The 26,786-nt window shown below is 49.6% G+C and overlaps 1 protein-coding gene across 1 annotated transcript in view; it reads right to left on the minus strand.

Moving 5' to 3' along the window:
- The window catches only part of LOC146190608 (ras association domain-containing protein 10), a 58,640-nt gene extending 35,606 nt beyond the window's left edge, over nt 1-23,034 (minus strand). The window contains exon 1 of the mRNA XM_084601003.1: nt 22,490-23,034. The gene's annotated coding sequence lies outside the window, so the exon portion shown is untranslated. The remainder of the gene's footprint in view (nt 1-22,489) is intronic.
- Nucleotides 23,035-26,786: the final 3,752 nt, after the last annotated feature.

Raw genomic sequence — 26,786 nt, forward strand, 5'->3', positions numbered from 1 at the left:
ATGTTTCGGTGTGAAAACACCCCCCGAAATTTTCAGAGGCCTGCATCCCCCTCCTTTCTGCATCTTTTTTTTTTTTTTTTCGCCCAATTTTTAAGATCGGCTGCGTATACCCCCCCTTTCTCCAAAGATATTTCTGGCTACGCCACTGGGCTGACTGCTATAGAACTAAAATAAACAGCTAATACGGCTAAACAAAAACGTGGTATGTGAACAAGGACAACGGTAAGGTATACTGTTATAGATGTGCACAATGAGGGCATTCACACGAACATGGACTGAATGGAAGTGCTAATAACTTGTAAACAAAGTAGTTTTGCGGCTATTGCTTCTCACCAGCTAGCGAGCCGGACTGTCGCTGGACACTCTTTCACTGGAGGAGCCACAGTCAGTCCCAGGTCAGGAAGAGCTGCTGCTTCTGCTGCTGACAACCATATATTTCTTTCCTTTTTTTTTTTTTTTTACCTCTTCAATAAACCATCGTGCGTACTTTGTCGAGTCGCGTCTGTGATAAGTGCCAACGACATATCATGCCCCATTTTGCTGGCCATTTCTACTGGCCGCGGGCCTGAGCCAAAAATATGTCTTGAGGCAACGGCATATGCTTAAAAAATGTCCTATGTCATATACTACATGTCACGCGAAGCATATGTCGCCACAGTGTAGCCATGCATCGGGGCAGTTGCAATACATCTGTATCGGAAGGAGGCGTATGTACAGTCTTTGTCAAAAATATACAACCCAAGGTTTTTTTTTTTTTTTTTTTGAAATCTCATAGATGACAAATCTTGTCCTCATTCTCCTCTAGTATGCCTTCATATTCCGGCGTTGCTGCCAGGAGCCGCTTTACAGGGGTTAGAAGCGAACCCCTTGGGCCGTATACTTTTGACAAATACTTTACATCAATGGACTAAACAACTTTTGTTATGCGTGGATGCCGCTGTGCCGGCGGTGCTTTCCCCGTTGGTAAGAACAGTATGCCGGGCTGGACATTGTGACCTCGTGTCAATTTTATGGCCCTGATCTTATTGACAGATGATAGAGAGCGTTAACTATCATATACGAGTCAGGATGCGTTAGCAAATATCATTTGGTGAGGTCTTCTTTCCTTCTGCATGCACTCGCGTCCGAAGGCGAACATTCTAGGCTAGGTCAGTAAGTTGATCTCTAAACAGAGACGTAAGAGATTCTATTGTGTGTCATTGTTTGTAGTGCCTATGGCTATAGTGGCTGTAGGTGTGGTGAACATAACCGATGCAATGACATTTTCCGTCCGAACGTCATGTCCCATGTAAATGGCATGGGACCATCGGCTCCTATGTCATACTCGACTCCTTAATGGCTGTTCGCTGGATCATCTCTGCGGGAGCTGACTCCTATATGGCGCCTCACAGGAGCGCACAAGTCCTCACACATGCACTCACTCGGAGTCCCTCGTTGCGAGGGGATACCTAAGTCTGTACGAGCGTCTATAACGACCAAGAAGACTTCAAGTGAGTCTGCACATTCGGTGCTGACAGTCGGTATCGACCTGGAAACACAGCCCCTCTATGCACTCCATGAAAAGCTCCTTGGCGAGTCGCTCATTTCTTGCAGCAAACCCTCATCCGTGCCCTTAGTGCAGGCAGCCTCGCTCTAATGTGTCCTGAACAAAACGAACAAAAAATCTACAGAGGAGAAGAAAAAAGCTCTGCATTCCAGCACATATTCCTCGCCGCCGGCTCTAAGGTCCTCCCACGCACAAATTGCGGCGCGTACGCAAGACCTGTACGCGGAACATGAAAGAGAAGCTCGCAAGTGTCTCGCGGCGGCGGGCCTTCTTGAAACAAGAAAGCCAGCCAAGGAGCGGGCAGTGCTGAGAGAGAGCCGCGGTTCGGCCACAGGTATACGAAGGAGACGATGACGAATTTGCTCTCGCCGCATCACGCGCAAACGGGCCCGGAACGCCCCGACGCCCGCAAAGCACACAGAGAAATATGTGGCTACGCCACGCGTGAGCGGCATTCTTTTGTACCCATCCGCTCCACTGTTCATCTCCCTCTCCATCCCCAACCTTCTCTCCTTGCCGCTGCGTTCGCTTGGCTTCGTGCATCTTCGGGCTTCCCCTTTTTCACGTTTGCCTTCGCAGATAGATGCGGAGAGAGGAATGCTCCTCCGCGCACGCCAAGTGAGTTGATTCCGGAGAGGTGAAAACAAAAAGACGAGGAAAGCGCCAAGAAAGGCGAAGACGGAGAACCCAGAGCGGCCAGCGCCGCGCGGGTGGTGCGCACGCCTTCACAGTACGCGAGAGGCAAGTGCAAGAAGAGGAAGAAAAGAGGGTTAGATCGTCGTGAAAAATGCGGGGAACAATCATTCTGCCGCCTTCGCCGCTCCTTCCTCTCTGCTCGGAGCATCGAGCCCCTTATTCTCCCCGCCGTCCGCCCCCTCCCGCGCCTATGAGGGACCGTGCTCTCGCCGCATCGTGACCGAGCAGTTTCCTGTCGAAATCGGTTCCCTATATATGTATCCGCCCTCTTTCCACCCCTCTACACCCCCTCACCTCCAGCAACCACATCTCGTGTGTTCACGAGCATTACGTACTATACAGTGCGCACGTGAACATACCGCGTACAGCCACTCTTTGATATCGGCCGCCATCGCCGAGCCTCTCTACTCTCTATATTAGAGTGGCGAGTGCGGTACACTCTCCAATTGTCTTACACATATAGTCGCTGCTGTCGTTTTGCTTTCTTCCTCTCGAGCGAGCCGAAGTTTACCTTTAATAGCTACACGCAGGGGCCCGGTCTCGGAGAAGGTGAAAGAGCACCGTGCGCTGGAAGAACGCGCTCGTGAGTGCGTGGCGGGGCTAGGTTGAGGGGGCGTTCGGCGGCGTTAAGCAAGAGCAGGAACGCCGGCTCTCTTATGCACGCGTAGGCAAAGAAAGCCCTCGCTCCTTCGTCCCTGCGCCAGATACGTTCCGCCTCCCGTCGAAGTCACTCCTGCCGTCTTCGCTTTCTCGAGGAGGCGCAAGCTCGACCGGCGTGTTTCGCGCACTTTTCGTGGTCGTCCGCCGACGCGAGCATCGGTGCGAGTCCAGCGGCGGGCAGGGCGAGATGGGAGAGAGGAGCGGGAACACCCAGGGCGACTGGGAGAGCGGAAGGAATTCGTGCGCTTGCCCCGGCTGGCGATGAACTACAAACGCCACCGCCGTTGCCTCCAAGCGCGCTGGTGGTACGTGTTTGGGGCTTTTATATCTTTTTTCTTTTCTCTTTCTTAAAGGCCCACACACGTGAGTGCGAACGAGGGCGGGTGACGGCGCTGAACGGGCGATGTCAATAGCAGACCTCGGACGACCGCTGCACGAGATGCTGATGATGATGGTAATGATGCGACGACAGTGACGGCTCTATCAGGCTGGGAAATAAAATAAAAGCAGAGAGAGATGGTCGAACAGGAATGCGCAGAAAGAAGAGAGGTGGCTGTAAAACTAGGCAAACCGGAGAAGGGGAGGGAGAGAAGTACTACCGCGAGAGGTTTCGCGGGCGCGGAGTGGTGTGTCGAGACTTTCGGCTCCGGTCATTTATTCCTCGCCCAAAGCGTTCTGCGGAAAGCAAAGAGTGAAGAGTAGAAAGCTGCGTTTCTCTGGTAGAATAGAGATGGAATGGTGGGCTAGGTAAGGCATGGCATATCGTGAGCGGAAGGTTGAGGCGAATGCAATCGTAGCACACGAGGAAGAAGTGCGGAAGCCCATCAGGCAAACGACAGCTTTGGAAGAAACTGAAATACGCGTCGGGGCACGAAAATGGTAGACGACCGCTATCCTTATTTGCCCAACGCACAGAACAAGTGTTTATATTTAGATTATGTTGTGGGATCTCTAGCCCCAGGCGCTGATATTGAGACCTCCCAGAGCGTCATGTAGTGGAAATTGTGGTGAAAAAACGTGACCGTCATGGAATTTCGCGTGCAGGACGACTAGTACGAGTACGGAGTGACAGGATATATATTTGATGGGAAGGCACACTGAATAAAATGAAAAACACTAACCCCAGTGATGGAGCAGCTCATCGCTCGCAGACAAAGCCCCGAGGTTAAGCACTGAATATAAAAGTGATGTACGGGAACAGGTGGGATCAATAAGAAAATATAATCACGCTAGGCCAAAATCAACCAAATAAAACATTAGGTGGGGAGCAGTGCGGCCGAAACGCAAGGTGAAAGAAAACTGCCAGCAAGCATCAAGGATACAAAGTTTTTTCACCGACAAGTACGCAGAACGCTATCGAACAGATCTGTTTCATAAACCGGTCCTTTCCAGCTGATTTGGCGTGCGCTGGCTAGCCCTGCCATCGACCTTTGTGCCACAGCAGGTGACTCTTGGCAGTTTTGTGTGCAACGAAATCGTTTCCTCTTAACCACACTGATTAGCTATGTCCGCTGCAGTGCGTCATGGATTGCTCGCACGCATTTCCGAAGGCCTTTTGAAGAAATTGGCAGTGTAGAGGCGAAGCCAGCTAACCGGAAGAGTATAGGGTAACTCTAAAAGAAGACCTCATCTAATTTCATAAACAGTGGAACATATTAAAAAAAATGTTGCAAAGTGTGCATGCAATGCTTTTGGTCCTCGACAAGCTGCGTTTTATTTTATTTTTTTTCCTTTCCTTCAATCACTTTCTGATGACGCTGGCGGCTCGGCTGCAGCAAACTGTCCCTACAAATTCACTTCGAGCAGAACAACGCGAATCGATCTTGAGAGGAACAGAACTACGCCAAACGTACAACAGTGAGAACAGTTTCGAAATAAGTCTGGTCCCGTTGACATTTCAGATCGATCACCAAACCATTCGAATATGGATCTACGAGGTGCACCTTCACGGACACTGCGAACCGCATTTGTAAGTGCGGTAGCGCCTGGAATTCGCCCCTTCGAAGCTCTCAATCTTTTACGTTCCCCTCGCGCGGCGATTCTTCCCTCTGTAGTCGGCTCCGACAAGGCGGGTGCACAACAAATTGTTTCGTCAAATATAATTCTAGCGGAGAAAAAGCGAGAGACGAACAACGTTCGGCTAGACGTGCTGCGCAGTCGGACGCTCGCTCACTGTACATTGTGCTGGTTAAAGGGAAGCACTGCAAGCTCTAAGCGCCGAGGCGCAGCACCCTGCTGCTGCGGGAGCAGTGGTGGCCCGCCTCAGTGCGCCGTAAATTGCGAGCCTGCACACGCTCAGAAGGAATAGCAAACGAAAACACCGGTTTCGAGCGCTTCCGTGAGAGGGAGTAAGCTCCACTATATTCATGAGAAAGCGCGTAAGCGTGCCTCCTTCGGCCGAAGGCACACGACCAACACACGTGCACACATGCAAATGTCCTGATCGCAGACTCGATCTACTCCAACACCACCTCCCCTCAATTTCCCATTAAAAACGGGGTGCATTTGGAAGATGCTTGTATACAAAAGAAACACGTTTCAGTGGAGTGAAGTACAGGCTCTCAGTGGCTGCAGTATGACGCGGTTGTAGCACTAGCTGCTATAAGCACTGCCCACCTCCAGCGAGACAACGCCTACATGATCATCTCCACCAAAGCCGTCGGTTTCGGATGCGATTTTTCGCCAAGCGCTTGCTGAGAGGGGAATTCGAGGGAGACAGCGAAAGAAGGAGAGCGCTTCTCCGACTGACTGATCGTTTCATTCATACCGGCTTACGCGGTCTGCCGGGGCGCTATGCAAATGACGGAGCCGTGCCTTTATTTTGCCACGCGCGCGCAATCAGGAAGGTCCAGTCAGCGCGCGCCGCCTGTACAGGGCTAACGGCCTCTACGCAGACCCCACCTGCTCATCACTCCTTCCACACGCCACCTGCTCTCAAGCGCAGTGCGCCCTACAACCGTGCGCTTATCGGAGAGCAGGAGATCGCTTCAAAAGAGTCGTGCCCACTCGGGTGGCAAGCGTGTGGCAGGTCTTAATCCGAACACAGGAAGGAAAGTCGACTCGCAGCCAGGGGAAGCCAAGTGGAAGAGATCCGTTTTAATTTTGTGAACTGTCCGCACATCTTTTCCGGAGGTCTTTAAGATAGGTACCCCGGAAAAGGTGTTTTCGGTTCAGTTTCATTATTCCCACGCGATTCGCTCACTGCTTCTGCGCTTACCTGAGCGTGGATGCTGCCAGGCCTTTACAGAGAGATGATTGCATAAGGTCGCTCCCAAGAGCGTATGCGCTGATAGCATTTTTTAAACAATGCTATTCGTTGACTCGGCCGTGTCCTCATTTAGCGTTTGCTTTTTAAACACCTTAGGGGCAGGCAAATCACTTCCCCGTTTTATCGACCTCCTCTATAGTAGCTGTAGACTGCCGATACCCGATTCCTTCAGATTAGTAAGCCACTGAATCCAATGCAATTCTTTCGATTCTCTGAGCTGGTGAAGGTCGAACTTAGGACACTGGAATAAGCTCCAGATTAAGACGCTCCTTTTTAACTCGTATACAGCTCCGTAACATGATGTCGATTGGCGATGAACAGTTGCATCTTGTGAGGGGATGCAGCTATCAACTCCTCGTCGAAAGCACTGACCGAAAAATAAGGCATAATGCCGCAGACTGCGATTAGGTGGAGTTGAGGGCGCGCACTGTCGTCGCCGTGATGCGGTTACCCTTTATAGGCTCATTGTGAACATCTCGCATCGGCGAGGTTTGTCCGCGAGATGTGTCAGCGAGATTCCGAGAGAGACAGATGATGCGCCATTCCTTTACTAGAAACCAATTGAAGAACGCCGGTGGACGCTCAGGCTTTCGCATTTCTCCACTGCAGATTCTGCAGTGCTCTCGGAACTTTTTCTTTTGCTTTGTTGTATTCATATTTCCTAACTTTACTTACAGGTTCACCCTAATATCACAGAAACGAGCAGGTATTTATCACACAATATATTGTCAAAAATATTTGGGTGATGGGATCCTGTCTGCGCCTCCCCTAGCGGATTCTCTTTGATGCATATGCATTTTGCTGTACTCACTTAATCACTAATCGTGCATCTGTTATCTCTGATATTCCTCTCAGCATACAGTGATAAGTTACCACATTCTGTGAAAGATCACCATTAATCGACAAAGTTTAACCAAGTCGTGCGAGCGTGCCTTTGTGACCAAAGGGTCGTGTGCCTGACGTGGTATCCAAGGTCCCTGGTTCGACTCCCAACTCCTGCGAACTCGTTCATGTGGTTGCGTGACGTCACACAATCCGCCAACCAATCAGTTTCCGACCATGTCATCTGCCAACTACCAACTGTCAGAGGCATGCTCGTGACTTTTTCGCTCACTTATTTTTTTTTATACTGCAGCCTCGGTGAGGCTCCGGAATGTATAAATAAATAAATAAATAAATAAATAAATAAATAAATAAATAAATAAACCGAATTTTCGGCAGAACAGGGCCTTTAATGCTATGGCGTTAAAACCACGCTTGTTTACCACAGTTCCAATCGCTCAGTCTCCTCCGCCAGCGTCACATGGCTGCAGCAGCGCGCTCGAGAGGATTTCGCGTTAGCGGTCACCGGAAAACAGGGGGGTGAGCGCATCCCGCCGGACACCTTCTCCTTCGCTCGCTGGGGCAAGGAAGATGGACGCGAATGGAGGCGTCGGCCCCTCCTCGAGCTACGGGGGTGCGCTCAGTCGCCTACGTCGACCGGCGGCCGACCGGGGGGTGAAAGCACGGAGGCCGTTTTCGGACGCGCGCGGCCAATCTGCCGGGGCGACGCGCTTGGACGAGCGCGAGCCGCATCTGCCGCAGTCTGGTCCCCTTCTCCTTCTTGGCTCACTGCACGCTACCAGGCTGAGCGCCGGCGAAGACGACGAAGACGCCGGCGGACGCGAGGCTTATTAAAGTCGGCCGACGCTATGAAATGAGAGCGACCGGCACCGGCTCAGAGCCTGCTTCTAAGCCCTCCCCTCCCCCCTTGTTCTGCGCAGGAGGCGCTACAGGGATAATGGGAGCACGGCGTCACGGGCCGTTTCCGAGCCGAAGAACGAGCGCGTACTGCTGCGCGCGTGTGTCTGTGCTTGTGTGTGTGAGCGCATGCTAAGGGCTGCTGCCGTGGTACTCACAAGACGTGACGCAACTCCGGTATGGCCGGCCGCCCCCCAATGGGCCACCTGCTGTTGTCCGGCGGCGCGTGCGCCCTTTCTGTACACTGCAGTGTGCAGCATGCGCGCGCGCATGTGTGTGTGTGCGTGCGTGCGTGCGTGCGTGTGTGTGTGTGTGTGTGTGCGTGCGTGCGTGCGTGCGTGGGTGCGTGTGTGTGTGTGTGTGTGTGTGTGTGTGTGTGTGTGTGTGTGTGTGTGTGTGTGTGTGTGTGTGTGTGTGTGTGTGTGTGTGTGTGTGTGTGTGTGTGTGTGTGTGTGTGTGTGTGTGTGTGTGTGTGTGTGTGTGTGTGTGTGTGTGTGTGTGTGTGTTGGTAGCCGCCAAGGTATATAAAGAGGAGGAACTAGTGCGGCCTTTCTCCGAACGAGTATCTTGCCTAACAAGCACACGCACGCACATACAGCACCGAGGCCAGTGGAAGGTTGTGCAACGTGAAGCGGCAATCAGGGCGGCGGATGTCTTGCGTTCTGGCTGGAGGAATACAGCGCAGATGCATGTAGGCCCACATGGGATTCACCGGAAGCAAGCGCACTCTATAGAGTAATATGCGACATTGTTTTTACGCGGTATATACGCTTGGTTCAGCATACTAAGGTAATTGCGCACTAGCACATCTCCGTTCTCTACACTGCGTCGAACATAACAATTTCTTTTTCTCCCTTTTCTTTTGCTACTGGAGCGGAGCGATATGAGATCAACAGTTGGAAGTGGCGTTTGTATGAGTGAATTGGATTAAAATATATGAGAGAAAGTCTTGGCTAATTCTCCAGCCATTTAGCCCTTCCTATTGCTACACACCATCCACTGCACCCCAAACAGCCAGAGAGTAACACGCATTTCATCCCCACACACAAATTGTGAGGCAGGAAGTACGAGCGCCAATAGGACAAAATGAAAAGGCTTGTGTCCCAGACTTGCTGTCCGTGTTTCCCACCTTTCAGTTACTGATGAGCAGTGTGAGAAAGGAAGCTGCCCACTTGTCAGTGAATTTATTCCAACAGTCGCATTGTCGTCACACTTGGCCCGCCATATCGTAAGCTCATATTTGACGCAAGGCCTGGGACTGTGCATACTCCGCCCCTTTACTGTCCAGGTCGAGATACTCCTTCGAACTCGGTGAATTAACCTTATATTCAGTCTGACAGAAACAAAATAACCCTCATTCTATATGTTAAAACGAGAGTACAATTTCAACTCTTGTGCTCCGCGCCCATTTTTATCTTCCCATTTCTTGTCCGATCTTCCCTTTCATTCAGTGGAGGGTAGGAGGAGGAAGATGAGGAGGAAAGGCAGGGAGGTTAACTATAGTAAAAGCAACCGGTTTGCTACTGTGCACTGGGGGAAGGGGATGAGTGGATATAAAAGTTGTGAAAGAGGGATAGTTGAAGATAGTACAGTCACATAACAGACACGCCACATCCCAACTGGAACATCATTGTGATTGCTCTTTTATGCCTTCTGTCTTTTTGTCTCGCTCTCTCTATCACAGCGTACACGAGCTTTGCGAAGATCTTCGTTTCTGTTGTCAAAGGAGCGGAGGATTAAATCGGCATTCAATCTTTTGATAACCTGCGTTCTTTTTGAAAAGCCCTCGGAACGTTCATTTCGATCAACTAAAATTTCAAGGTTCGTCATGCTAACAGCCACAGGCATCCTCTGGGAGGCAGAAAGTGCTCGTGGATAAGAGTTCATAACTGTGGCTCAGTTTAAGGTGTTACCAAGTGTTTCTCAGAAGTTCCCGTAGATTGTGCCGTACATACATGTGCAGGGCATGAGTACCGCGCGTTGGTAATGTTACGGTGCCAGCGAGGGTAGCCTGAAACTATACTGGCTGTCGGCCCTGCCGTGGTGGCGCCGTGGTTAAGGCCCTCGACTGCTGCGCCCAAGGATACGGGATCTAATCCAAACTGCGGCGACCGCTTTTCGATGGAGGCCAAAAGCAAGGCACCCGTGTGCTGTGCGATGTCAGTGCACGTTAAAGAACCCCAGGTGGTCTAAATTTCCGGAGCCCTCCACTACGGCGTCTCTCATAGCCTCAGTCGCTTTGAGGCGTTAAATCCACACACCAAACCACATTGCCTGTTGGAAACAAAAATGTCGGGGTAACGTATTTTACACATAGACTGGAACGATCTAGTGGCACATGCATGCTTAATGTTTAGGGCGAGAAAAAGATTAAGATACAAAAATAACAAACCGAAATAATTTCACCGTCTTAAAGCTGACAACACTTTTAATCATAATACATATTGAAGCGCAAAAAATGACACAGTTTTTGTTTCGCAATCAAACTGATCTTAAATTATTTGCCATTTAACTATAACATGGAGTGGCCAACAGTGGTACCGGAGAAAAAAAAAATAAGTGCTATAAAGAGCTGTAGTAAAATATTGCAGGGTCTCTTAAAATATGTCTTAACAGGTGAACGGCAAAATCATAGTTGTAGTAGTAGTAGTAGTAGTAGTAGTAGTAGTAGTAGTAGTAGTAGTAGTAGTAGTAGTAGTAGTAGTAGTAGTAGTAGTAGTAGTAGTAGTAGTAGTAGTGGTAGTAGTAGTAGTAGTAGTAGTAGTAGTAGTAGTAGTAGCAGTAGTAGTAGTAGTAGTAGTAGTAGTAGTAGTAGTAGTAGTAGTAGTAGTAGTAGTAGTAGTAGTAGTAGTAGCAGTACTCGTAATTACTACTCCTTACTAAATATTTTTTAGTTATTTCAGTCGTTACAAGTCGTCGTTGGAAATGTTGGTCATCACAAGTTAGTAGTCATTTTTACTCATTACTAAGAATTTTTAGTCATTTCTAATCAATTCCAGTCATTACAAGACTTCGTTGTACATTTTGGCCATTACAAGTCATCAGGAGTCATTTCTACTCATTACTAAGCATTTTAGTCATTTCTAGTTAATTGCACTCGCTACAAGTCGTCGTCAGACATGTTGCTCATTACAAGTCATTATTAGATAGAGAGATATATTTTAATGACAACAGGAGATGTCTGCCTGGTAAGTCATTATTAGGTCGTTATAGTCATTGCTACTCATTACTAAGCATTTTGAGTCATTTCTAATCAGTCACCTCGCCGTGGTGGCGCAGTGGTTAGGGAGCTCGACTGCTACGCCCAAGGATGCGGTATGGAATCCTAGAAAGGCGCTCGCGTACTGTGCGATGTCAGTGCACGTGCCCTCCACTACGCCGTCTTCGATAGCCTGAGTCGCTTTGGGACGTTAAATTCCACAAACCAAACCATACTGCCTGTCGAAAATAAAAATGTAGGGTAACGTATTTTGCAGGCAGAATGGAACGATCTAGTGGCAGATTGCGTAATGTTTAGGGCGAGAAAAAGTTTAAGATATAAGAATAACAGTAAACAGGAATAATATCACAGGTCTTAAAGCTGACAACACTTTTAATCATAACAGCGTTGAAGCCCATAGAGTGGCACAGTTCTGGTTCGCAATCAGATTGATCTTGAATCATTTGCCATTTAGCTAAAACATGGACCCCGCCCGGGTGGCGCAGTGGTTACGGCGCTCGACTACTGTTCCCAAGGACGCGGGACCGAATCCCGGTCCCGGCGGCCGCTTTTCGATGTAGACGAAAAGCAAGGCCCCCGTGTGCTGCGCGATGCCAGTGCACGTTAAAGAACCCCAGGTGGTCAGGTGGTCGAAATTTCCGGAGTCCTCCACTACGGCGTCTCTCATAGCCTGAGTCGCTTTGGGACTTAAACCCCACAAAGAAAAAAAAAAACAACAAACAAACTAAAACATGAAATGGTCAATATATGGTACAGAGAAAAAAAACAAAAACAAGGAAGTGGTGTTCAAAAGAGGTGTAAAAATATTAGTGCGAAAACACTCATACGGTGGTCAAAGCCGAGAAAAAAAATGTTGTTTGTGTCTCGTTGGTTGTCATAGCATTTGTGAGTCTGTGACGTCAGCCGTTCTCGAGCTGTCGAGGTGGTGATTAGTGGGACAGCAGCATGCACGACAGATATCCCTGTGGCAGGGGCCTCGATTTTGGTTCGCAATCAAATTAATCTTCAATCATTTGTTTAGAAAAAGCTTTATTAGACATTCACTAGTGCAAATACACTCATGTATACGGTTGTCAGAGCCTGTCTGGAGCCCGTCCGTCGCTCCGCCTCCGGCGCTCTATTTGCTCACGTGGCATCACAAACAGATCTCCACATGGCGCCAGATTTCCGCTCTTTCGTACAAAAATTTGACGCGACCATTTTCACTGCAGCATACAGTGTGGTATCACAGCATTTAATTTCTCATTCAGCATTTAACTGCTAGCCAAGTTGACAGTTAAGTTGGGATAGAGATTCGAACATTCGGCATATTGTATGTCATACCAATGCAATCAAGAAATTTAACACTTAGCCACACTCTGTGCCAGTCTCCCAACGCTAACCCGCCAAACAAAACCATGCCAAACAGTACAACATTAAAGCTGGGACCACCGGTTGATTACAGGCCAGTCACCCTCGCGTCGAAAATCAGCTAATTGGGAACACGAAGAGCGAGTTAGTACACAACACGGCACGTTCAGAGCTTGAAATTAAGTCCAATTCTATGAATAACAGCTGCAAAAAAGTCAAATGTTCCTTCTACCTAACGTTAGTCTTATATCCAGAAAATAATATATTCTGTCCTACAGCACAAAATGTTTTCCAGTGATTGAACCGTGCGTGAATGTAAAAATGGGGACAGGGAGTCCCTTCATATGTAGGTGCAAAGTAAACCTCTGTGCCGCTTTCTCATCATTGGCTTATTGATGAGAAAGCTCGTTTTGAACTGTCCACAGGCAATGCCCAGAGCTTTCGGACAAATTCCGCGAGGAAAGAGCCTTTTAGAGCATTTCTTTTTCGCGTGTTGCATACTGCCTCATTCCAATCAATATATATCCGCAGATCCTCCCCTCCGCAGGATTGCATGTTTCTATTCATTTCGAAAAATACACCCCGTTCAATTTGCACCGCAGTCTTAACAACTGGTCGTAAGGACAAACTTCAGATCTAAAAGCTTGCAATGCATCTGAAGCTTGGACCTTTCCCATAAATAATGTGCATAACAACACCTTACAAAATCCCCCAGTTGCCTCAAAATCGAAAGGTATCCCAGAAGGCTGCACTTGAGGGACATTAACTGCACGCCACGAGGCTAGGAATTTTAGGCGTTTTGCAGCCCGCTGATCAAAGTAGTGAACTGAACTCAGACGGTGACCGATATCATGAGCGATGCCAATGATGATAATGGCACACTCTCAAGATGGGGACATGCATTTAGTGAATTGTGTTTTTTTTTTCTCTACCGCACTAGATGTTGAGGTCATAATGCGATTATGCATAAGCGAGATATTTCTTAGCGATAAACTTTCCCCGCGTATCCAAATGCCAACGCGCCATTTAAGGTCTCGGCTCTGCTAGAAACCTAAAAGCGAGAGTGCTTTTAAAATGCGTCTTCTCCAAGAAGCAAGCGGAAGTGAAATTCTATGAGTGTGGCTGACAGAGTAGGTCACATAAGGCTCGCATGATGGCGAGCGTATCAAGTCAGGTTTTGATTCCTGTCGTTGCTCCGTACCTTCATTTAATTCGATCCAAATGTCTTTGACAGTGCACTTTTAGCGAGAAATTCCACCCTTAAAACATCCCACAGGGCGGCTAACAGGCGACCCTCAAGAAAGAAAAGCAATGGGGAGAGGGGGGAAGGGTGAGGGAAACGGGAAGATGAAAGGAAATGAATACACCGAAACGTTGTGTAGCATCTCATTAAAGGACGAGTTACGGTGCGAAAGTGCGTCAGTCTGACCGAGAGCATGACAGGACACGCCAGACGCAAACACGCGCTCACAGAGAGAAACACACGCTCTCCTGACATGCGTGCCTTCTTCCTCTTAACGCGTGGGACCGGCGCGCCAAACACCTTTTCCAGCCCAGCCCTCGCCGTATTTTACCTCGGCATTCAGCAAGCCCGCTGTGTACACGCTACGGCCAGGGACGGCACAGCGCGCGCTTTCCCGCCGCAGAGACATCTATATATGTTTTCGAGCGATTCGCCTTGCATGCTAACGATCAACGGCCAGCCTAGGCGGAGGGGGGGGGGGGGGGGGGGGGGGGGTCTTGTTAAGTTAGCGGCGCACGCGAGGACGCGGCTTCCAGCGGTGCGTGCGCGTGCGAGGATGACCTGCCCCGCCGCGTAGTCAGGGCCCCTCAGTAACCACTCAGTGCCGCGAGCGAAAGAGCAGAGAGGCGCAGTGTGGCGGTGATGCGGGAAGCGCGAAAGAATTAATGCGTTCGCGCGTTCCTCGAGTCGGTGACAGGGCGCGGAGATTGGGTGAAGCCGTGCAAAAGACAGCCGTACGCGGCGCGTGCACGAAATGCGTCCGTGCGCAAAGCGTCAGAGAAGTGTGAAAAAGAGAGATTTTGCCCGGTGCACGGGGTTTAATGCCCCAAGGCGTGCTTAGCATTCCAAGGGGCAGGGGTAGCTGTACAAGAATCACCTTCAAGCGCTGAGTGAATGTATAGAACTTATGCTTAAATGTAAGCGCGAGGCGATTTCAAGTTGTTCTCTCTTTCTCTTTTATTTTTTTGTTCCTTAACTGTCACGCTCCGACGCTGCAAAAGGCCTGGCCCCAAATCAGCCAACGCTAAGCCCGTTAGTTTTACCAGAGTCCTTTAATATACTGTTTACACTGAACTGTCATGCTGTCGTTGTTACTCTACCCTGTAAAACTTGCTGCGGAACTTCCCAGAATTCAAGTATAGTACACAGTCAATATCATCCACACCCAAATCTCCCCCTTCCTTGGGAGCAATTCGGTGCTTTAACTTTAAATCAAGCAAGTTGAAATTTATCCAAGCGCATAAAACCATGCGGTGCAAGCACAACAGCTTTAAAAACTACTGGACACCGCCAGTTGGCCCTTTGAAAAGAATCAGAACACCTCTATTTCTCAAACAGTTGTCCTCTTTCAACGAATAATCTAGCCAGCATCGAGAAACAGAACCTGTCCATTATTTATGTGTAATATAGACAACAGACCGACGCGACAGCCTCTTCGGGAATATATACGAGAGCCATCAGAATATTACATTTGTGCAAAGAAGCATACGCATCTTAAGGCGATTTCAATTCATTTAGCTGCCAACAAACGTGCGTGGTGCGCACGCGGACCAACAGGAATTGCATATGCAAATGAACTGACCGCATCATCGCCGCCTGAATTCGGTACCGACACTCGTGCAGTGTCTCAACAAGTGCACGGAGGACATCGGCTGCTTCGCGGATGACAACGGAGCGAACTGTATACAGGCTGAAAAGGAGCCATTCACGAGCTAAGTAATTGTTTAACGCTGTAGCGTTAAATGGCCTCGTTGTTTAGAAAACCCGGCGTCTGAGTTGTCGTCGTACAGGATTTGTGAGCGAAAAACAACGCGCACAAGCCTCCGGCAGGTGGTAGTTGGCAGGTGGCAAGGCCGTGTACTGATTGGTCATCGGGTTGCGTGACGTCACTAGACCACATGACATGGCCGTGTTGGTAGGAGCTGCTAACTCAGGTCTCGCCTTTGACTTGAGAGGCTGATATCGGGGTCCGTATTCTACGTTTGCGTCGTTTTCCAAAGTGTCGTTACCTCCCCTAACCTTGAGTCGTCTAACCGGTGGAAATACCGAAACCGGAAGTGTAACTCAAATCCGATTCCGGCGTTTCCACCAATCAACTGACTCGAGGTCAGGGAGATAACGACACTTCTGGAAACGACGGCAACTCAAAATACAGACCCGGAATCCCCCCCCCCCCCCCCCTTCAACTCCTTGATCTCTAGTTAGATACGCCGCTGCCACACAGGAACTTTAGTTCGTTTGGTTAAAGCTGGGGTGGGTGGTCTTTCATATAATTGCATGGCTTAGTACTGCATGCTAATGAGTATGTGTGGGATAATAGCGGCACAAATAAAATGTGATTAAGGGAGTAGCCATGTACGCGAACGAGGATCCGCAAGGGTAGTCGGCAAACAGGGGTCGTTACCGCTGTCGCGTCATACCCTTAAAGGCGAAACTTAAGTGCCCACCCAATTTTGACTCCGCGAAGGTACAAAACAGTAGCCTGATTTTTTTTTTTTTAAACGACGACAACAACAACAAAGTGCCACTGACCCGTTTAAGGTCACGCATACAACTAGCCCCACATGCTATTAGGTACAAACTGAAGCATTTACGCTGCTTTGGCCTTCGCCTAGCGGTGTGAATCGGCTTCCGTGTAATTGTAATAACTGTTGCAACGGAGCAGGAAGCTCTCTTTAGTGCCGACTAAAGACGTTCATACATCTGGGAAACTAAACCAGGCGACAGTTACACGTGAAGGATATGGACGCGCACCTCCAATTAACAGCGTCCGCAGGGCGCACATAATTTCATGTGCCTCTCAGAAAAGTAACGAAAGCGTCTTTGCCGCGCGTAACTCCGAGGAACTATCCAAAGGCGCCAGGTGCATGGTCCCGGTCTTGAACTCTTATGCGAGCGACTGAAGAGACTTTCTGCCCCAGAAATGCGTTGTTCAATGTCCTCTGCAAGCAACGTGCTGAAACTGAAGGTACGAGAGAGAAGCAATAAAGCCGCCATTGCATCTGCACCGCCTCCGAACATGACCGACAGGTAGCCGCAAGAGTACAACCTATCCGGTAGCATATGCATATAGAAATAAGCGCTGAATCTCGGCAGAGACGCATTCATCGACATCGAGGTCAATCGCGTGCTCTTCTCCATTATGGTCGCCTTCCGCCAACGCAAGGTCCAAGCATTCAACCCCGTCTTTCGAAATGCGCCGCTCTCCGCCCGTAGCATTAAAACCTTCTTCGAGCGCGCTATCAGTGAAGAAGTCGTTACTTAAATCGTCGGACGTTCGCTGGTGGAACGGCCGAGTAGTCAAGGATTATTTCGACACGGCCAGGGTTCTCCATGTTTGATCACATACCGATTGGAAAATGATGCTCATTAGCCAATGTAGGTTTTGCAGTAGCTTGCCTTAAAGCCTGGTCGACAGTGTCTGCAAGCAACTTTTAAGAACAGTCTCAGTGTATGTCAAAGATAGAAATAACTCGGATCCCTCGGTCAGCTATGCACGGCTTTTGCTGCCAAGTACTTAGGAAAAGAAGCCCCTGTGAAACGGAGGGCCCGTCTCCTCACTTCCGCATGCGTTCACTGCTTCCGGTCTCTCTCACGCCGGGTAACATATCCTCCCGCGCTATACTCTCACGGTCTCCCTGATTGCGCGGGTGGCTGCCAAGGCTTTGCGGCGTGTCATCGACTCCGTGCGTGCAGGGCAGAGTTTTCCCATGAGCTACGCAGCTTATTGCGACTAATTCTCTCTATTTTTGTTCTCTCTCTCTCTCTCTCTCCTTTCTTGGTTCTTTAGCCCCCTTTACCTCAGCGTAGTTATTTTGCCTACTTGAACTTAATTGCTAGAGCTCCCGGTGACAGCAGCGATGATGCCCACTTCTCGTCGTAGTCACTGCAACAGCTAACTTCTCCTACGATAGGATGCAAAGTGTAAAAAATAAATTTAAAAACAACGACAACAAAAAAAAAAAAAAAACGAAACAGACAATGAAAGAATTGGAACCTTGAAGTCACCGATGACCAGCTCAAGTGTAAATATACAGCCGATTTAAGCTGGCGAATTTTAGATTTGAGCTGTACAACCTGCATTCAGACTGCAAGTCTACTTTCCTCCCAAAGCTTACCTTTTTTATTCATTTTTTTTTTTTTTGCCTAGATGCACCTACGCAACGGTAGACAACTTTCTGCTAACGTTACTTCTGTTGTTAGCGCCGGAAGAAGGCTCTATTAACCACACACTCATTTAGTGGACCGGATGTAGTAATTTGCGAGTGGCCTTCAAGACGTTTCTACGGACTCCTTTGACAAAAACGCATACTTTTACCAAAAATAACCAGACATCGAGGTTTGTTTCTCAGCCGTGTAATGCAGCCTTTATGGCACCTCCCTCTCTCATCTATTTTATCTCCAAATGTGTACAAGGTAAAGAGAACCGTTGCCCTCAATATCGGAGACCCTTCGGTTATTAAGGGTTCCGCGGGGGCTGCAGATATGGCTGAAAAGAAAACGCCTTGACATGACAACTTTTGACATAGACGGCACGATATACGTATGTATACTTATATGTTGAAATAACGCTGCTTTCAAAAACATTCCCCTTGCGCAACATTACATCCTGCCCCCAGCGTTGCTGTCCCTGCTGCAAAAAGGCCTGTAAGCTATATGTCGCGCATGCGTGTGCACAATATTTTGCGATTCGCGCTGGATCTTTGCAAGGATGTGAACACGGCGACTTTCTTTCGGGAATAAGAAGCCAACAGGCGCTAAACCTGAAGAGTCCGGCTGATGTGAAAGCTGCATCACGTTATAGTTGACGAGAAGGTCATGAACGGGTAGTACTCGATGGCAAAGTGCATTGCCGTACAGGAGATTTGAATTCATCTTAGGCCCTAAACTCTGTCGCTTCCTTCACAGTTTCCCATCATGCACCGCGGAACGTCACAGCAAAGCCGTGCGCCGTCTTCCTAATCTCAGGGGCGATGGGGAACGAATTTGAGAAGAATTTAAAGGAAACGATCCATTAAGCTGCGGCTCGTTCGTCACTTCTTCCCTCCCACAGGAAAGACGGGATTTTTTACTGTAGAGCCTGCCACTTTGCCTCAGAGTACCACAAGTGTATACACAACACTCGTCGATATCGGCATCCTCGTGGGCACTTTCTGTCCGACCACTGTCTACTGTACGTGCCTGACATTCTGCCCTAACCACAAATATTCTTTTCGATAGCGCTATATAGCTGATGACTACCGCGGTCGAGACAACCACTTCCAGTTCCGCCCTTAGTTAGGTGGTTCATTAAAAACAGTGCAACCTCTCCAAATATGTGCCTATGCTGCATGCCCAACGAAGAGAAAATGGGTTACAACGAAGCACTCTACAACAGAAGAGACAGATTCCAATACGCCTACGAACTTCCGGGCCGCAATTAGAGCCGCGGTGAGGTCTGGCGCGGGGCATCAAATATGCAGGCGCCGTTTCAAGAATTTACCAACAACCACGCTCGCCGCCGACATCCTGGCAACCAATATCCGTCCATTAAGGGCGCACAAATCAGACATACAGAAACAACCCTCCAGAAAAGAAGCCCACAGTGAGGGCGCCAGCGCAATTACATTATCGTTACCCGTTGCATTATACGAGCAAAGAAAGAGACAAGGAAAAGGATTGAATAAATGGCCGGAAGGCAATTTGCGTTTCGCGCACGCGCCTACGACGCGCTGCACGTACGTACATTCGGGCCAAACTGACTTGTTGGAGAAAAAAAAAAAACATTAACAAGAAAGGGCTGTCCTTCCCGAAGACATCAGTCCGCGCGCGCCTGTCTTTCGTGGCAAGGGCTTGCCTGCTTACTAAGCCCGTATGTTCATCGCAACAGAACCGTGCGGGCGATTCCACCGCCGACGCAATCGCATACAGAGACGCACGCTGCCTGCCTCGTGCCCTGGCCGGTGCCGACAAGCGTAATTAGGCTTCCCCCGAGGCGTGTCGGTTCTCGCGCCAACAACCTCGCTTGCCCGCCCGCCCGCACCGCTGACTGAGTGCGCATTTCCTCCTGAGCTTCACGCGAGCTCACTGCATGCGCGGAGAGGGATGGTAAAACGCAATATATATACACGCAGGGAGGGATCATTTCTTACATTTCTGGGAGATTTCGCTTTTCTGTATCTATTTCTCCATCTCCTTCGTTGAGGTGCCTCGAGGCGGAGCGTCGAAAAGGTGTCGCTGAGAGCGCCAGACCCCGCAGACAATTTCCGGCCGTTAAGCAGTTCCTTTCGTTCCGCCCACTGAGAAACATCTTCCTTCGTTCGCTTTCCTTCTTTCTTGCAGTCTTCTTCCTCGGCGGACGGGCGATGAGCGACCTTAACCATCTTCTAAGCATCCCCACGGTCAGTCGTGCCGATTGACCGAGGGCGCCGCTGCGCTGATGACGTGCGAGCCATCAGCCTTATTTAGTGCTACTGTTTGAATAGCGTGGATTCAGGCAGTGTTCAACACAGGCGAGGATCACTAGGGGCTGTAATTACTGCTAATTGCAACGTCTGAAGCGCAAACCCAAAGTGTACGTAGCTGGAGAGCACGATATGCCGAAATCGATTGTTTTTATTTGTCGTCATGCTATTGATGGCGCAGAGAAAAAAAAAATGTGCCGATGACCAGCAACAGCACGATGCTAGACGCCTTGCAGGTTGGATGATGCTAAATGCAATTGCGCGAAGGCAGTTTGGGGGAAGGTTAACTGCTTACAATTAATAAAGCAGCATGTAAGATAAGGTCAGGCGAAAAATATTTACAAAATGGATTAGTCGTAGACTAGCCTAAGAATGCCAATCCTCGCTCCCGCCGGAACTATCTTTTTATTCGTTCTGTCTCCAAACCTATAGGAACAAAACGAAATAAAATTTAACAGATAATCAGCCAATCCAAGAATGGGGAAGGGAAGACCAACATTGTACAAATTTTTTCACTTGCCACTTTTGAAACCTAATAAATTAATTCCCTTTCCTCTCATGACTCGGACAACACCTTCACTTCCCACAGTTGTGGTATGTTTAGCGGCTAAAGGAGCAAATATGCTACGAAGAAATTAGCCTAAAGGCTCTTTCTGATGCTGACCTACAGATGGCTCTCAAGATGCCGTGATTTTCAAATCCTCGGAGTCTGCGACTGACAGACACCCACTTTCGGACAAGGTACCCACACCTTCGTGGGTCCTCATTACGCGTCTAAATTCACATTCACTTCAGCTAATGAGTAGTCATTTGTCATGCCGACTGTGAGCGCGTGGGAAATCACTTATGAACAAGCTGAACACGTAAAAGACACCGCTAGAAACACTCGCCGCATCGAGCACCGGCGGCGCGGACTCCGGACAAAAAGATGCGCTGTTCCTTACATATAAGGTGGCCGGTTAAGTTCCGCGCGTGACTCACTCGCAGAGGAGTCGTGGTCAAAAGTTGCCCGTTCCCGGTCTAACGGAATCATTCGCTCTTCGGAGTTTCCGTCACTGTCAAGCAACATGAATAGCAGTGTCTTCAGTAGTGGCTGTGCCATTTGATCCTCTGCTGTCACTAAGGGAGCAAGGAAAATAACTCGAAGGGGCATCTGTTTACAGCGAGCAGAGACACGCTAAACAAGCGCTGCGTGAAAACTTCGTTGCAACATTTATAAATGCGTTCGTGTGGTACACGTTGCGTAACAAGTATAGCATAATACGTCTGCACCTTAAATGCGTTCAGTGGCATTAAATTTGGCCGCACAGCAAAAACAATGCACGCACAGTATGTATTTTTTTTTTTCTGCTGCGGATAAACAAAGGTTGCGCATGCCATGTCCGAACTAGGGCTGTACCGTCAAGCTTTAGCCACCATTAGGTGGAAGGGTGGACCAATTGAACGCATTTACTGCAGAAATAAAAACGCACACTTTACCAGGCGTTGTTTGCCCGTTTATCAACACCTATACGACACAAATTATCCGGTTGGTTAGTCAACTGAGTAGTGAAGCACTGAAGGCGTACTTGAAGCTGCAAACTTACGTTGAGCGAGAACAGATTGTATGACCCCGAGTACTTTTGATCAAGGCTGTGCAATGCGTTACACTGAACTCCTCCTGGTTTGGTGAAATCACCAATGAATTAGCGGAATGTCACAAGAGCTGTTTGAATACACTGCTGGCGAGGCCTCTTGAGGGATACAGCACTGCGGATAACGCGCGAAGAAAGTAAAAAAGCAACTCGACTGTTCATCGATATGCATCCAAGCACTCCCAGGTGTCTCCAAGGCTCATCATTACCGCTCTGACTAAAAAAAAAAAAAAAAATGCTTCGCACTTCTGCGGACAAAAGCAGGGTAGGAGGGTAATCGTCGTTAAATGTTGGGGACGTTACGGATGATCAGGACGACGACAAGCGCAAGGTGGGCTCGAAGACTGAAACATTATCTCTGCACTAGATATCAGTTTTCGAAAACCGCATTGAGAAGCTATTTACTAAGTACACGCGCGAAACTATACCGGCTGAATAATAATCAGTCCATACTTCTTGTCCCTAGTTGGTTAACTAATTATTAACCGCTGACCTTTAAAATAAACCAGTTATGATTCTCAGAAGGCATTGAAGTGCGCTGTATGCAGAAGTGCTCCTTGTACAGCAAGGTTTTTAGAAAAATAAAGGGGGGGGGCAAGGTCAGAGATCCTGCACAAATAGAAAGTGCGCACGATCATGACAGCGCTATGCGATTCCGCGCTTCCACTCTCTGAGACACGAATATTTACCTGAGGTACAGAAGGTGTCGTCGACTGGTGGCGGTGCTCAGGTGTCAGAAGCAGCACAAGCAGCGTTGACAAGTGTCGTCCACAGCTCCGGGGCACTCATTTTCCAGCACAGAAAAGAACACGGAACCGAGAACGCAGACATCGGCCAACGGCCGCAGCAGCAGTAGCAGAAGATGACGACGTAGACGACACGATGGAACTCTCGCAGAGGAGTCGTCTGCTAGTGGCGGTGTGGTAGAGGCGGTATCCTTGAGCCGGCGTATCACTAATATGGCCCTCGCGGCAAACCGTTCACCGTTACACGGATATCAGGAGGGAAGGGCGCTCAACTACGATGCAGCGACCACCGCCGTCACTTTCAGAAAGCGGTGACCAGGCCGGTCAGAGTAAACGGCGATCGGACGCCGATTCCCGCTTGTCGTCGTCGATGGGAGCGAGCGAGCGACGAAAGTGCTTGTCGATGTCGGCGGCAGCTACAGCATCAGCAGTCACCACGGCAGCCCCCCGCCGCGTTCTGAGGAACGACGGTCGACGCCGGCGAACGGAAATCTTGTCCGGCGTGAATAAGCTGTTCGTAGGGGGGGCCCGGGAGAGCGACGGGCGAGGGCGAACAGGTGCCGCCGCGCCGTCGAGAGGGGAGAACCAGGTTGCCGCATCGGTCGCCTCCCATTGGAAGCCCAGGCGGCGAGAGCGTTCTTGCGCGCTCCTCAGCTGGAGGCACCATCATCACGTTCTTCACTGCGAGACTGCGCGGCGACTCCAAGAAGCCCCCTCTTCGCCACCCCTAGTTCATTCTTCCCATCGCAATATCTTTCTGTTTATAGGTGGTCTATCGTAGAGGAGACGCAGGGCGTAGTATCCGGCAAGTTTTAATAAGTGGGAGAGGAGGCTGCTGCTATCTTGTTATTGCCCCAGCCTCCACACCAACCCAGCCGCGCGCATCTCTTCATCGATACTCGGCTGGATTCCTATCCGACCGTGACCCAACAATGGCGCTTAATTGCAGCAGGGACTCTAGTGCCAGTGACGCTGCGTTTTTAGCGGGCGGCCTCCCAGGGAGTCGGCGCTCTTTGTTTATGTGGCATTTCACCCATCGTACCAGTAAATATAGAGCGAGAAATTGCATTAAGCCCACATTGCTGATATCGATAACACTGATGCGTATAATGAATATCACGCCATGAATGAAGGTCACGCTAGTGCTCGCTTCTTCTTCATCGCCCGTAACAATATCATGCATGGGAGAAGAAACCATCTCTGATATAATTCGTTCATTTACTCGCTCCACGTTAAACCACCTCACCAATCTTATTTGTTACTACGTCATGGCAATGCGAGAGCCGCTAAGGCTACCTGAGAGAGAGAGAGAGAGAGAAAACTGACGAAGAGAAAGATTACATAAGTTTGCCCTTTTCTACCGCCTACGCTTACCAACGTACACTGAGTAACCAAATACTCAGCATTTCCCTTTTCGTGAAATTGCTAGATAAACACTGCAGCAGGGATATATAATCATACCGCGTCTCGAAGAGATCGATACACGGAGAATGCCAAAACGCCGACGCCTCATGCAACACGCATCTAAAACTGAACGAACTACAGTACGCTTAACAAGGGAGTAATCCTATTGTTGTGCCAGTACAGAACTAAAAGTTAAGCAAAAGGAACTGAGCAAGCACTGTGGTTCGAATTGGCGACGGAATGTCAAGTCACACCAGTGGTGGAAATTCAACGCGATTAAAGCAGCACAGTGGTCACGGCCCTCTCACGCAGCCCGCTGGATTCCATTCCATTTCGTCGACGTGTGGAAAAAAAAAAAGTTCCAATAACACGATGAATACATTCCAAAGGCACAGGATTGCAGGTCTCCCTTGACTTCCTTAACGACAACTAGCAGCAGTGGTGCTTAACGCATCCCCGTTTCTTCTATTACCGCGCACATAACGTCTCTCAGAAGACCTGCGCCATAAAGGTAGCCCACCGAAACTACGAAGCCAAAGAACGACATTACAGCAGCATGGTCATTAATGAACCCTTTTTACGGCACGACACGTTTCCGGAGATATGCAGGGTGGATGCGCCTAACGCGGGACAACACGATACGCGCCGTCTTCAAGTGGGTAACACCGAAGGCCATAGCAGCACAGGCACAACTGAGGCGTCAGTAAGGAAAGAACTCGTCTCCGCGACACTACTTTGCATTCCCGATAAGCGCCCCCAGAGAGCACACATCGGAAGGCACCGCATACCGCGGCCTCTTTCATAAATCTCGATCGTTCTGCCAAGCTAAATCGCTTTTCTGTTCAGTGATAACTTGTTCTGGTTTTCGGTTCATCACAGAGACGAAACGAAGGCTTCCTGAAGTTCATGCTAAAAACGAAGAAAAGAAAAAGACAACGGAGAGATTTGGGGAACAAGTGCTCGCTAGTGGGTACGCGTCTCTCTCTATTCCACCCGTTTTCGGGGACCTTGGGCACGTGCAGAATCGAGCGGCATTATGCAGGACACCCCGATGTGGCTTGTTCTGGTTTCTGCTGCTTCCCACGTCTCAGGTCATCGCGCTGTCTCTTCTTTGTGTTGTTTTATGTCGTAGAACACTGCAGGAGCGATGGCACTCGTCTTATTCAGCCGATGCGCACTGAATGATGGCTTCGCGAATGCACAGGCGCGACTGGCGCGTCTCTGTAACGCAGGGATATATGAAAGTCCCCCATGCATGCGGCTAGCTACGGCTCCTTGTCGTGGGTTAAGTGAAGCCACGGGTCAACGACCGACAGCTTTCAGCGGCAGACTGCACAGCAACGATGCACTGCTGTCGACGGTGACATATCGCGCGTGTGGCGTATACGCGGCCTGGAGTGCACATTCAGCGAGCGGTGCATCACCCTACTTGAGACTCATGCCAGTACCCATGTAGCGTGGCTGCACAAAGAAGGCTCGTGCCTGCGCGTGCGCAGAAATTAATGTCGATGCCTTCCCTTTCTCTCTCTCTCTTACTCGGTCCGTACTCTGGCTGGACGCAGCTAGTGGACCAGATTCGGAAAGCTAATGACTCGGTCGCAACGCAGGGTGCGCCTTGCACGGCCGACGACGTGCCTCCCGCAACAGCGTGGAGGCCAGTTAGCGCTGAGGAGAGTCGGTTCGGCGAGCGCCACATTGCCTTTGCTGGCGCGGCCAACGGCACGCACCTTTCTGCCGAACAGTACTACAGGAGGGGGGCGCAACACAACTATAGCTGGTCGCGGTCAAGCCCTCGGCATTATCCCCGTGACCTCGGCGGCGGCAGAAAGCGGCCCCCCGAACGTTGATGATGACCCTTCCACCTCCTTCTTCTTTCTCCCCGCCGGCTTTTTATTTAGCGGAGCATCGGAGCTAGACGACAAGTGTCCAGAGCACCGCGCTTGAGCGGCGCCGGCGTCTCGGCTGCTGCTTTTGCTGCGTGTGGTGGCGGTTCGTGCGTGTCCACGCTCACGTGTTGGCGTGCGGTCTCCTTGGGGGCGCGCGTGGTGCCCTTGCACTGCACACACTGTGCGTCGAACAGCACGCGAGTGGCGTTACTACGCTTCCCCACCCTATGCACGAAGGTGGTGCGTGGCTGTGCATGAAGGAGGCTGCAGTTGCCTCGAGCCACTGACGTTGCTCTTGCTCGCTTGGTGCGCCAAGAAGCAAGGCCTGCGACCTGATGCAAGCGATGGACAGTACGGGCAATGTACCGCGTTCGTAAATGTCGTGCACAGGTGCCCTGCGTGAATGCATGCCATAAAGTGCATCTGTATAAGAGAATTCCTAAGGTCTTCGTTCTATTCCGGGAAATAAATGTACCGCAGAAATGTTGCATGGTTGGTATGTAGGTATATGATGTTAAATGTACCAAATCTGCACGGAGCGTATGTGCCTGTCGGCTCTGATTAATTTTGACCGTATGGGGACGTGCATTGGCATCGCACAGCACATGGCCGCTTTTGCATTTCACATTTATCGAAGTGCAGCCGCAGTGACCGGGATAGATACCACGGCTTCGGGATCGGCTGCCGAACGCTCCAACAAAGAGCGAGTGATGTGTCATTAACGATAGCCACAAGCCCCCAAAAACTAGCTATGTATAGCCTTCCTTTATTACCTTTTAGTTGCAGCTTGCTGAACTCTAAGGCTTTTTAAAATTTGTTTCACAGTGCAAAGTTTAGCTAAAAAACATTAGCCTAAATCCTTTGTCTGTTCGCCTTGTTAATTATAGACTCGTTAACTATAAGCATCTCATGATTGCCTTACCGACTGTACAGACAGTCAATAGAAGCGC

This window comes from Amblyomma maculatum, chromosome 4 (genome assembly GCF_055883805.1).
Source record: "Amblyomma maculatum isolate TAMU_Amacu chromosome 4, ASM5588380v1, whole genome shotgun sequence".
NCBI lineage: Eukaryota > Metazoa > Arthropoda > Arachnida > Ixodida > Ixodidae > Amblyomma > Amblyomma maculatum.